We start from the raw sequence: 11,540 nt of genomic DNA on the forward strand, positions 1-11,540 counted from the left end.
AGGAAGCTAATTAATGGGTACCTCATCAATCATCCCTGTAGGCACACCATGGCTTGCTTGCTTATAGGGAGGGAAAACCCAGGTAGATGGATGGTGGAAGCTGCTATATTCCTATGCCTCTAAAGCTACTTCTAAATCCTACAACTAGGAGCTGGCACACTCCTTAGAGATCTCTTAATTTTATAAAGGAGGAGACAGAGACCCAGAGAGCAGAAGGGACTCAACCAAGGTCATACTAAGGGATGGAGCTGATATTTAAAACCCAGTTTCTTTTATGTCAAACCATGCTTTTTTCTCTTTTGCATGAACAATCAAAATGGCTGCCATACTTCATGCTATTTTATGTGCTTTGATGAAGGCCTACAGTAGCCAGAAGGGTCCAAAAAAGGGACAGGGAAATGCTGAAAAGAATGTTGTTTTGCCCCCATTGTTATCAAAGCTGTATTTGTGGGGAACGTGCCTGCATTCAGCAGTTATACATAAAACACTATATGCTAGGCACCATGTTAGGAACTGGAAATACAAAGACAAAAACAATAGTGATTCTGTCCACAGGCTTACAGTCTATTGGAATTATTTGTAGGGGAATGCTGAAAACAAGAAGCACACGGAGAAGTATATGCAGAATAAATTCAGAAAGATTAGGGGTGAAGTGGATCACTCTCCATTAAGGAAATCAGAAAAGGCCAATGTTAGGAGGGCACTTGAAATGAGTCTTGGCTGAGGATAGCACATTTCATCATGAATCCCTTGAAGTTATCTTGGAACCTTGTATTGCTGATAATACTTTAGTCCTTCACAGTAGATCATTGTACAATATTTCTGTTACTGTGCTCTCCTGGTTCTGCTCACTTCACTTTACATCAGTTCATATACATCTTTCTGGGTTTTTCTGAACTCATTTTGTTTGTCATTTCTAATGATCCTATTAGTATTCTATTACAACCATATAATACAACTTGTTCAGCCATTCCCCAATTTATGGATGGCCCCTTGGTTTCCAATTTTTGTCACTACTAAAAGAGCTGCTATAAATACTTTTGTACAAGTAGGTCCTATTCTCTGAAATGTGTTCTTTTCAAAAAAATTAAGAAAAATTTTAAACCCTTACCTTCTGTCTTAGAATCAGTACTATGTTTTGTTTCTGAGGCAGAAAAGTGGAAAGGGCTAAACAATAGGGGTTAAGTGACTTGCCCAGGGTCACACAGCTAGGAAGTGACTGAGGCCGGATTTGAACCTAGGACCTCCCATCTCTGAAATGATGTGTTCTTAAAGAAAATGGATGGAGGGCTTTTTCTATTAAAAGAAGGGCATATGTGGTAGAAGAGAAAAAACAAAGTTGCCATACCATTCTAATGTCTATTATAGAGCTTAAATCCAATAAAACCTCCATGTCTTTTTATAATAAATGTCTCCCTAACCATTCCTCTGACTTCCTTGTTGGAGAATAGAAGTGTCACACAGACAGAGAAGGGAAGGAGAAACATGGCTGTACATTGTATGTGGTTTGGATCCTCAAGTACTGCATCCTCCTCATTGGCCATTTGGCAAAGAACTCAATTTAAAGTACCAAAAACTAAACTTGTTTTTTTAGATGATATAAAAAGTGTGGGATCTAGCAGTGCTTATTTTTTTAGATTAAAGAAAGCACTGAAAACAGAGTACATGCCATTTAACTGGAGAATGACTAAATCAATGTCATGGATTACTATACTATAAGATGAATAAAGAGAAGCATTCAGTCTCACACCTGCAGAGTGAAGTAAACAGAGGCATGAAAACAATATGGAATGACTCTAACAATGTTAATGGAAAGAACAACTGCTTCAAAGCAATAGAAGATGAGTTTTGCAACATTATGATAAATAATCCTAGAACAAAAAAGGAATTAGGAGAAGGCCCTTCCCCTAATTCCTTGGCAGAACTGGGAGCTCCTTGGGAGTGGACCATTACTTAGATTTTCAGATTTTTTTAATGTATCAATTGATTTTAAAGATTGGTTTTTCTTCTTCCTCTTTTTTCTTTATAAAAATATTCTTTGTTATATATGATAGCTCTTGGGAAGGAAAGGGAAGAGAAGCTGCTGAAAAAATATAAATAAATGCTTTCAATAGGATAAAAAAGTGACCTAAGTAGCTTCTGTACCTACCACCCCTTCTACCACCTCCACCATAACTACTTAAGTATAATTACACTCTATAGGACTGGGGAGAGTTTTGCATTTTGTTTGTTGTTTGTTTCATGGTATGCCACATATAAGGAATCCACCCACTTATTAGTGGCCAGCTTGTTAACTTCTTTTTATCTAGCTAGGTTCATCCTTCCAGTGTGGAAGGAGAAATTCTGCTATATTTGTTTCATTTTATATTTTTTACTTATTTTCTACCCATTTCATCTGTAGGAACTCCCAGAATGATTTGGCTTAGTTGGGCACCAGGAGAAACTTCTTGTTAATTTGTTTGCTCATAGCAATAAGAAATTACATTTCTTTAACATCTAAAGATTTTCAAAGCTATTTCCTCATTCTACCTGTGTTAAGTAGGTAGTACAAGTACTAGCACCCTAATTTTACAGATTGGCAAATAAAGTTTAGAGAGGGGGAGTGATTTAATCCTGTTTATACAACTGTCACTTCTTGTGACAGGGGATTTCAATCCAAGTTTCTTGATTCCAAATCATTTTCCTTAACTTCATCTACCTGAATTACATCATATGGCTTCTTTGAGGTCAGCCTAATGGGGATCCTTAAAATTTTGTGTGTAGGCAAATTAAAGAAGAGAATGTTCTTTCTAACTAAAATGTACCCATGATGACTGGAGAAAGACTTCACTGGAACTATTACCAAATCACAGAATCTACTAACCATTACACAAGAATCCTTGTAACATTCCTGATGAGTACCATCCAGCCTTTGCCTGAAGACCTCTAATGAGGGGGAATCCATTCTCTTCTAAGGTAGCCCACACAACTATTGGGTGATTCATCATTATGAAGCTTTTCTTAACAATTATATTCCAATTTCCTTTCAACCTGCTACTGACCTTGTCTATCCCCACAATTGGTTCAATGGTTTTGATTGAATAGATGGGTCAGTTCAGCCAAATACCCTTTAATTCAATCAAACAACCCATCTGTGGAGTTAACCTACCAATAAATTCAATCAATTTGTCAATTTAGCCAAACAGTCAGGATTTGTCAATATGTTCACATTGCCTAGAGTCTTGAAAATCTAATTTTAAAAAGGGCCTTCAACTGAAAATAGAGGGCAAGGGAGAAAACTGCCTATTTATGTCCACCAACCTAGATACCCGAGAGAAAAGTGATAATACTTATTGCTTCTTCTTCTTCAGAAGAAGAATTACAGTAGTCACCCAGAAGTTCACAGGAGATAAAATCCAAGGAGCTGGTAGTAAAACTCATGGCCTCATATGCCATCTCAGAAAATTACAAAGTTTCAGCAATAATCAAAGTAAACTAGAGATCCTAATTCAAAGAGGCAAATTTGACTTCAGTGGTCACTGAGATATGGTAAGGTGAAGCCCATGTCTGGAATATGGCTGTGGTTAGCTATAGCTCATTCAGAAGAAATATAGTATGTAAAAGGATAGTCGTAATAGGGTAAAAAAAATCTTTCCTGAATTGCTTTTGTCAGTCAGTAGTCACTTTCTTCTTTCTACTGAGAGAAAATGAGCATAAAGACTTCTATATCTAGAGCTGGAAGAGTTCTCAGAGACCATGTAGTATAATTCCCTCAATATTACAGAGGATAAAAAATATTCATGGAGGGGAAGTAATTTATTCAAGGTCCCATGTGATATCATATTTATACCTGCAGTTGGATAGAATCCTAGGGACCCATCTAATCCAACTCCCCTTTTCTTACAGAGGAAGAAACCAAGGTCTGGAGATGGGGAGTAATTTACTCAATGTCACACTTAGTATCTCAGTCTAGAGTTGAAAAGGACCTCTTAAGCCATTTAAGTCTAATTCCCTCATTTTACAGTAATTGAGGTCCAGGGAGGGGAAGGGACTTGTCCAGATTCACATAGCTTATAAATGTGAAAGATAGAATATAAACTCTGGTCTTCTTGATACCAAGTTTAGCACTCTGTCTACTATATCTTGCTGTTTTAATGGAAGTGACTTGCTTAGAAAACAAAAACAAAAACAAACAAAAAAATGGCCTTTGATTTATTTTATGACTTACCCTGTGATGCTACTTCATCCTTGTTGCTAAAGGAAAATAGACTTAGCTTGTAAACTTCTGCTTATCTGTACATCTCTATCAGGTATAGGGACGTTTGGATGTTTCAGCAGTTGTTTTGAAGGGTTGTACCTGGTGGTGATCATTGGGCTCTTTATATCATTGTGCCAGCCTTCTTATATTTCTTAAACTGTACCTGTATTTGCCTCAAGAGGGAAAAGTTCCCAGGGACCACCTATAGAGCTAGGGGCTTTGTTAAAAAATCAAGCCGAGAGACTTCTGGGTCAACATGGCTGCAATCTAGACGTGGATCGCTTCCTCTCCCTAGCACCAAATGAAATAGACTAACTCAAAAGAGCATAAGAATCACCTTTGGAAGAACAGAGGGACTCTCCAGTACCCCACAGAAATGAAGGTACATGGGGCTTGAACATTTCCACACTATAAGGAGGAAAAGCCTGCACAAAAAACGTGAACTGAGCCTCCCTTGCCCCCCCCCACATCCCACACCAAACCAGAGTAAGGTATCAGAGTGCTCACTGGGACAGCGAGTGAATGAGGAGCTTCTCTGTCTGGGCGGGGGGGCACAACAGGGTCCTTGGGATCTAAAGACTGCAAGGAAACAACCTCTCAGGGCGGTTTCATGGGAAAATCCTGCGCTGAGCAAAGGGGCGGCCGTGCTGAGCATAGGGCCCTGTGCTTTAAGAAACCTCGGAGGCTGGGAAGAACTAGTCTGAGGCAACTTAAATTCACAGAAAACCTGCCCATATCACCCGGGCCCCAGACCAAAAAGGAAAGGGGAATAAAACCACCAAAGGGATGGCTCACATGGCCCAAAATCAAGCCTCCAGGAAGAAAGGGAAAAAGGTGACTATTGAAAACTTTTATGGCAGGAGTACCCAAGGAAAAGAAGAGAAAGAGGATGAAACCCAAACAAAATCAAAACATGCCTCCCAAAATGGAAATTATCCACAAGCTCTGGAAGAACTCAAATTGGAGCTTACCCAAAAGATGGAAACCTTCTGGAAAGAAAAATGGGAGAAAGAGATCAGCGGTCTGATAGACAAGACTTCACAATTGGAGAAAGAGCTGGAAGCATCTAATTGAAGGGCAGACAAAGCTGAAAAGCAAAACCAGTCCCTAACGACAAGAATTAAGCAACTGGAAGAAAGTGAGCATGCAAAACAGCAAGAATTAATAAAGCAAAGCCAAAAAATTAATGAATTAGAAGAAAACACAAAATATCTCACTGAAAAGGTCACAGACCTGGAAAACAGAGGAAGAAGAGACAATGTGAGAATTATTGGTCTGCCCGAAAAACCAGAAATAAACAAAAACCTCAATGCTATACTACAGGAGATTATAGAAGAAAATTGTCCACATGTTTGGGAGCAAGGGGGCAAAATAGAAATAAAAAGGGTTCATAGAACACCCTCTATACTAAATCGTCAAAAGACAACCCCCAGGAATGTAATCGCCAAATTCAAGAGCTTCCAAGAAAAGGAGAAAATCCTACAAGAAGCCAAGAGGAGGAGCTTCAGATATAGGGGGGCTCCCATAAGGATCACACATGACTTAGCGGCTAACACACTAAGAGACCAAAAAGCATGGAACACAATATTTAGAAAGGTAAGAGAGCTGGGTCTCCAACCAAGAATCAACTACCCAGCAAAACTGACTATATACTTCCAAGGGAAAGTATGGGCATTCAACAAAATAGAAGATTTCCAAGCATTTGCTAAGAAAAGACCAGAACTTAGTGGAAAATTTGATATCCAATCACAGAAAGCAAGAGAAACATGAAAAGGTAAATATGAAAGAAAGGGAAAAGGAGACAAATCTTATCTTTTTCTTTAAGTCAAACTCTCTTCTATAAGGACTACATTTACATCAAAGTATATATATATATATTAATATGTGGAGAAAATGTATTGTGTAACTCTCAAAAATTGTATGCACCATAAGAGTAGTTAGAAGAATCATGCATAGGGAAAGATTGGGGCATCAAGAAGATTTGGTGAAAGGGGGGGCAAAGAAAGGAAAAGGGAAGGGGGGAAGCGTTGACAATACTAAGACTTACTTCATGAAATAGGGGGGGACTAAATAGAATAATCTTTCCCATACAAAGATACATATGGGAAGGGGAGAGGAAGATCTCTCATATGAGAAGGAGAGGAAGAGAGCGTGAAGTGGAATTACTTAAACCTTACTCTCAGTGAAATCAACTTTGAGAGGGAAGAACATCTAGATCCAGTGGGATCCTGAATTCTATCTTATCCAACAGGGTAAGAAAGAAAGGGAAATTAAGGTGGGGGAGGGGGGTATAAAAAGAGAGGGAAGGGGAGGGGGGAGGGGAAAGGAGCATAAAAAGGGAGGGTCTAGAAAAGGAAGCATACCAAGGGAGGTGACTAGGGGGACTGACCTAAAGTAAATCACTGGTTCAAAAGGATATACCTAGGGAAGAAAGGTCAGAACTAGGGGAAGATATCAAAATGCCAGGGAATCCACAAGTGACAATCATAACTTTGAACCTGAATGGGATGAACTCACCCATAAAACATATACAAATAGCAGATTGGATTAGAACCCAAAACCCTACCATATGTTGTCTTCAAGAAACACATATGAGGCGGGTTGATACTCACATGGTTAGAATTAAAGGATGAAGTAAGACCTTTTGGGCCTCAACTGATAGAAAGAAGGCAGGAGTTGCAATCATGATATCTGACAAAGCCAAAGCACAAATAGACCTGATCAAAAGGGATAGGGAAGGTAAATATATTCTGTTAAAAGGGAATATAGACAATGAGGAAATATCTTTAATCAACATGTATCCACCAAATGGAATAGCATCCAAATTTCTAATGGAGAAACTAGGAGAATTGAAGGAGGAAAAAGACAGTAAAACCATATTTCTGGGAGATTTGAACCAATCACTATCGAATTTAGATAAATCAAACCAAAAAATAAATAAGAAAGAGGTAAAAGAGGTGAATGAAATCTTAGAAAAATTAGAGTTAATAGACATATGGAGAAAAATACATAGGGACAAAAAGGAATAAGCCTTCTTCTCAGCACCACATGGCACATTCACAAAAAGAGATCATACATTAGGTCACAGAAACATGGCACTCAAATGCAGAAAAGCAGAAATAATAAATGCAACCTTTTCAGATCATAAAGCAATAAAAATATTGATTGGAAAGGGTACATGGAGAGCCAAATCAAAAATTAATTGGAAATTAAATAATATGATGCTCCAAAATCGGTTAGAGAAGAAATCATAGAAACAATAATTTCATTGAGGAAAATGACATTGGTGAGACATCCTTTCAAACCTTATGGGATGCAGCCAAGGCAGTACTTAGAGGAAAATTTATATCCCTGAGTGCATATATTAACAAATTAGGGAGGGCAGAGATCAATGAATTGGAAATGCAAATAAAAAACTTGAAAATGAACAAATTAAAAACCCCCAGAAGAAAACTAAACTAGAGATCCTAAAAATTAAGGGAGAAATTAATAAAATCAAAAGTGATAGAACTATCGCACTAATAAACAAGACTAGAAGCTGGTACTTTGAAAAAACAGACAAAATAGACAAAGTACTGGTCAAACTAATTTAAAAAAGAAAAGAAGGAGGGCAAATTAACAGCATCAAGAATGAAAAGGGGAACCTCACCTCCAATGAAGAGGAAATTAAGGCAATCACTAAAATCTACTTTGCCCAACTATGTGGCAATAAATATACCAACCTAGGTGATATGGATGAATATTTACAAAAATATAAATTGCCTAGACTAACAGAAGAAGAAATAGATTTCTTAAATAATCCCATATCAGAAAAAGAAATCCAGCAGGCCATCAAAGAACTCCCTAAGAAAAAATCCCCAGGGCCTGATGGATTCACCAGTGAATTCTATCAAACATTCAAAGAACAGTTAATCCCAATACTATGCAAACTATTTGACATAATAAGCAAAGAGGGAGTTCTTCCAAATTCCTTTTATGACACAAACATGGTTCTGATCCCAAAGTCAGGCAGGCCAAAAACAGAGAAAGAAAATTATAGACTAATCTCCCTAATGAATATAGATGCAAAAATCTTAAATATGATACTAGCAAAAAGACTCCAGCAAGTGATCAGAAGAGTCATCCACTATGATCAAGTAGGATTTATACCAGGGATGCAGGGCTGGTTCAATATTAGGAAAACCATCCACATAACTGACCACATCAACAAGCAAACCAACAAAAATCACATGATTATTTCAATAGACGCAGAAAAAGCCTTTGATAAAATACAACACCCATTCCTATTAAAAACACTAGAAAGCATAGGAATAGAAGGGTCATTCCTAAAAATAGTAAACAGTATATATCTAAAACCATCAGCTAACATCATCTGCAATGGGGATAAACTAGATGCATTCCCAATAAGATCAGGAGTGAAACAAGGATGCCCATTATCACCTCTATTATTTGACATTGTACTAGAAACACTAGCAGTAGCAATTAGAGAAGAAAAAGAAATTGAAGGCATTAAAATAGGCAAGGAGGAGACCAAGTTATCACTCTTTGCAGATGACATGATTGTCTACTTAAAGAATCCTAGAGATTCAACCAAAAAGCTAATTGAAATAATCAACAACTTTAGCAAAGTTGCAGGATACAAAATAAACCTACATAAGTCAACAGCATTTATATATATTTCCAACACAGCTCAGCAGCAAGAACTAGAAAGAGAAATCTCATTCAAAATCACCTTAGACAAAATAAAATACTTAGGAATCTATCTCCCAAAACAAACACAGGAACTATATGAACACAACTACAAAACACTCTCCACACAACTAAAACTAGACTTGAACAATTGGAAGAACATTAACTGCTCATGGGGAGGACAAGCCAATATAATATAAATGACCATCCTACCCAAACTCATTTATCTATTTAGTGCTATACCCATTGAACTTCCAAATTTTTTTTTTACTGATTTAGAAAAAACCATAACAAAGCTCATTTGGAAGAACAAAGGATCAAGGATATCCAGGGAAACAATGAAAAAAAAATACAAAGGAAGGAGGTCTTGCAGTCCCAGATCTCAGACTATATTATAAAGCAGCAGTCATCAAAACAATTTGGTACTGGCTAAGAGACAGAAAAGAGGATCAGTGGAATAGACTTGGGGTAAGTGACCTCAGCAGGGCAGTATACGACAAACCCAGAGAACCCAGCTTTTGGGATAAAAATACAGTATTTCATAAAAACTGCTGGGAAAATTGTAGGATGGTGTGGGAAAGATTAGGTTTAGATCAACACCTCACACCCTACACCAAGATAAATTCAAAGTGGGTGATTGACTTGAACATAAAGAAGGAAACTATAAGAAAATTAGGCGAATACAGAATAGTATACATGTCAGACCTTTGGGAAGGGAAAGATTTTAAAACCAAGCAAGACTTAGAAAGAGTCACAAAATGCAAAATAACTAATTTGGAATACATCAAATTAAAAAATTTTTGTAAAAACAAAACCAATGTAACTAAAATAAGAAGGAAAGCAACAAATTGGGAAGCAATCTTCATAAAAACCTCTGACAAAGGTTTAATTACTCAAATTTACAAAGAGCTAAATCAATTGTACAAAAAATCAAGCCATTCTCCAATTGATAAATGGGCAAGGGACATGAATAGGCAGTTCTCAGCCAAAGAAATCAAAACTCTTAATAAGCTCATGAAAAAGAGCTCTACATGTCTTATAATCAGAGAGATGCAAATCAAAGCAACTCTGAGGTATCACTTCACACCTAGAAGATTGACTAACATGACAGCAGCGGAAAGTAATGAATTCTGGAGGGATGTGGCAAAGTAGGGACACTAATTCATTGCTGGTGGAGTTGTGAATTGATGCAACCATTCTGGAGGGCAATTTGGAACTATGCTGAAAGGGTGATAAAAGACTGTCTGCCCTTTGATCCAGCCACAACACTGCTGGGTTTGTACCCCAAAGAGATAATAAGGAAAAAGACTTGTACAAGAATATTCATAGCTGCACTCTTTGTGGTCGCCAAAAATTTGAAAATGAGTGGATGCCCTTCAATTGAGGAATGGCTGAACAAATTGTGGAATATGTTGGTGATGGAATACTATTGTGCTAAAAGGAATAATAAAGTGGAGAAATTCCATGGAGTCTGGAACAACCTCCAGGAAGTGATGCAGAGCGAAAGGAGCAGAACCAGGAAATCATTATACACAGAGACTGATACACTGTGGTACAATCGAAGGTAATGGACTTCTCCATTAGGGACAATGCAATGCCCCTGAACAATCTGCAGGGATCTAAAAAACACTATCCATAAGTAGAGGATAAACTGTGAGAGTAAACACACCGAAGAAAAGCAACTGCTTGACTACAGGGGTAGAGATGTTATGACTGAGGAGAGACTCTAAATGAACACTCTAGAGCAAATACCAACAACAGGAAAATGGGTTCGAATTAAGAACACATGTGATACCCAGTGGAATCATGTGCCGGATATGGTAGAGGTTGTACAAAAATATTCATAGCTGAGCTCTTTGTGGTAGCAAAAATTTGGAAAATGAGGGGGTGTCCCTTGATTGGGAAATGGCTGAACAAATTGTGGTATATGTTGGTGATAGAATTTTACTGTGCTATAAGGAATGATGAACTGGAAGAACCTCCAGGAACTGATGCAGAGTGAAATGAACAGAGTCAAGAGAACATTATACAAAGAAAGTGAAACACTGTGTAATAATACAATGCAATGGACTTTGCTAATACAAGACAATCCCAAGGGATTTATGAGGAAGAATGCTATCCATATTGAGAGAAAGCCCTGTGGGAGTAGAAACAGAAGAAAAACAAATGACTATCATTTGTTTATAAGGATATATGATTGGGGGTTTTCGTTTTAAAAGATTGCTCTATTGCAAAAATGGATAATATAGAAATAAGTATAAGTGACAACATTTGTATAACCCAGTGGAAGGGCTTACTGGATCCAGGAGTGGGGGTAGAGGGGAGGGAAAGACAGTGATTTATGTAAACATGGAAAAATATTTAAAAATTTAAAAAACCCTAACTATAGACTATCGGTTTTGCTAGAAATGTCCATTGTGTTTACCATCTCAGCCACATATCAATTACTAAGGTAGTGGCGATTGGGGGATGGTGGGAGGTAGGGGAAGATGAAATTAAACTTGGAAATCCACTAATGACACATCGGACTTTTTTGTGTTGCAGTTTCTTTCTCATGAAGACTGTTCCAGGTTCCACTTGTGCTAAAGAATTCCTCTAGAAATTTCAACACCCA

This window comes from Monodelphis domestica, chromosome X (assembly GCF_027887165.1).
Source record: "Monodelphis domestica isolate mMonDom1 chromosome X, mMonDom1.pri, whole genome shotgun sequence".
NCBI classification, from domain to species: domain Eukaryota; kingdom Metazoa; phylum Chordata; class Mammalia; order Didelphimorphia; family Didelphidae; genus Monodelphis; species Monodelphis domestica.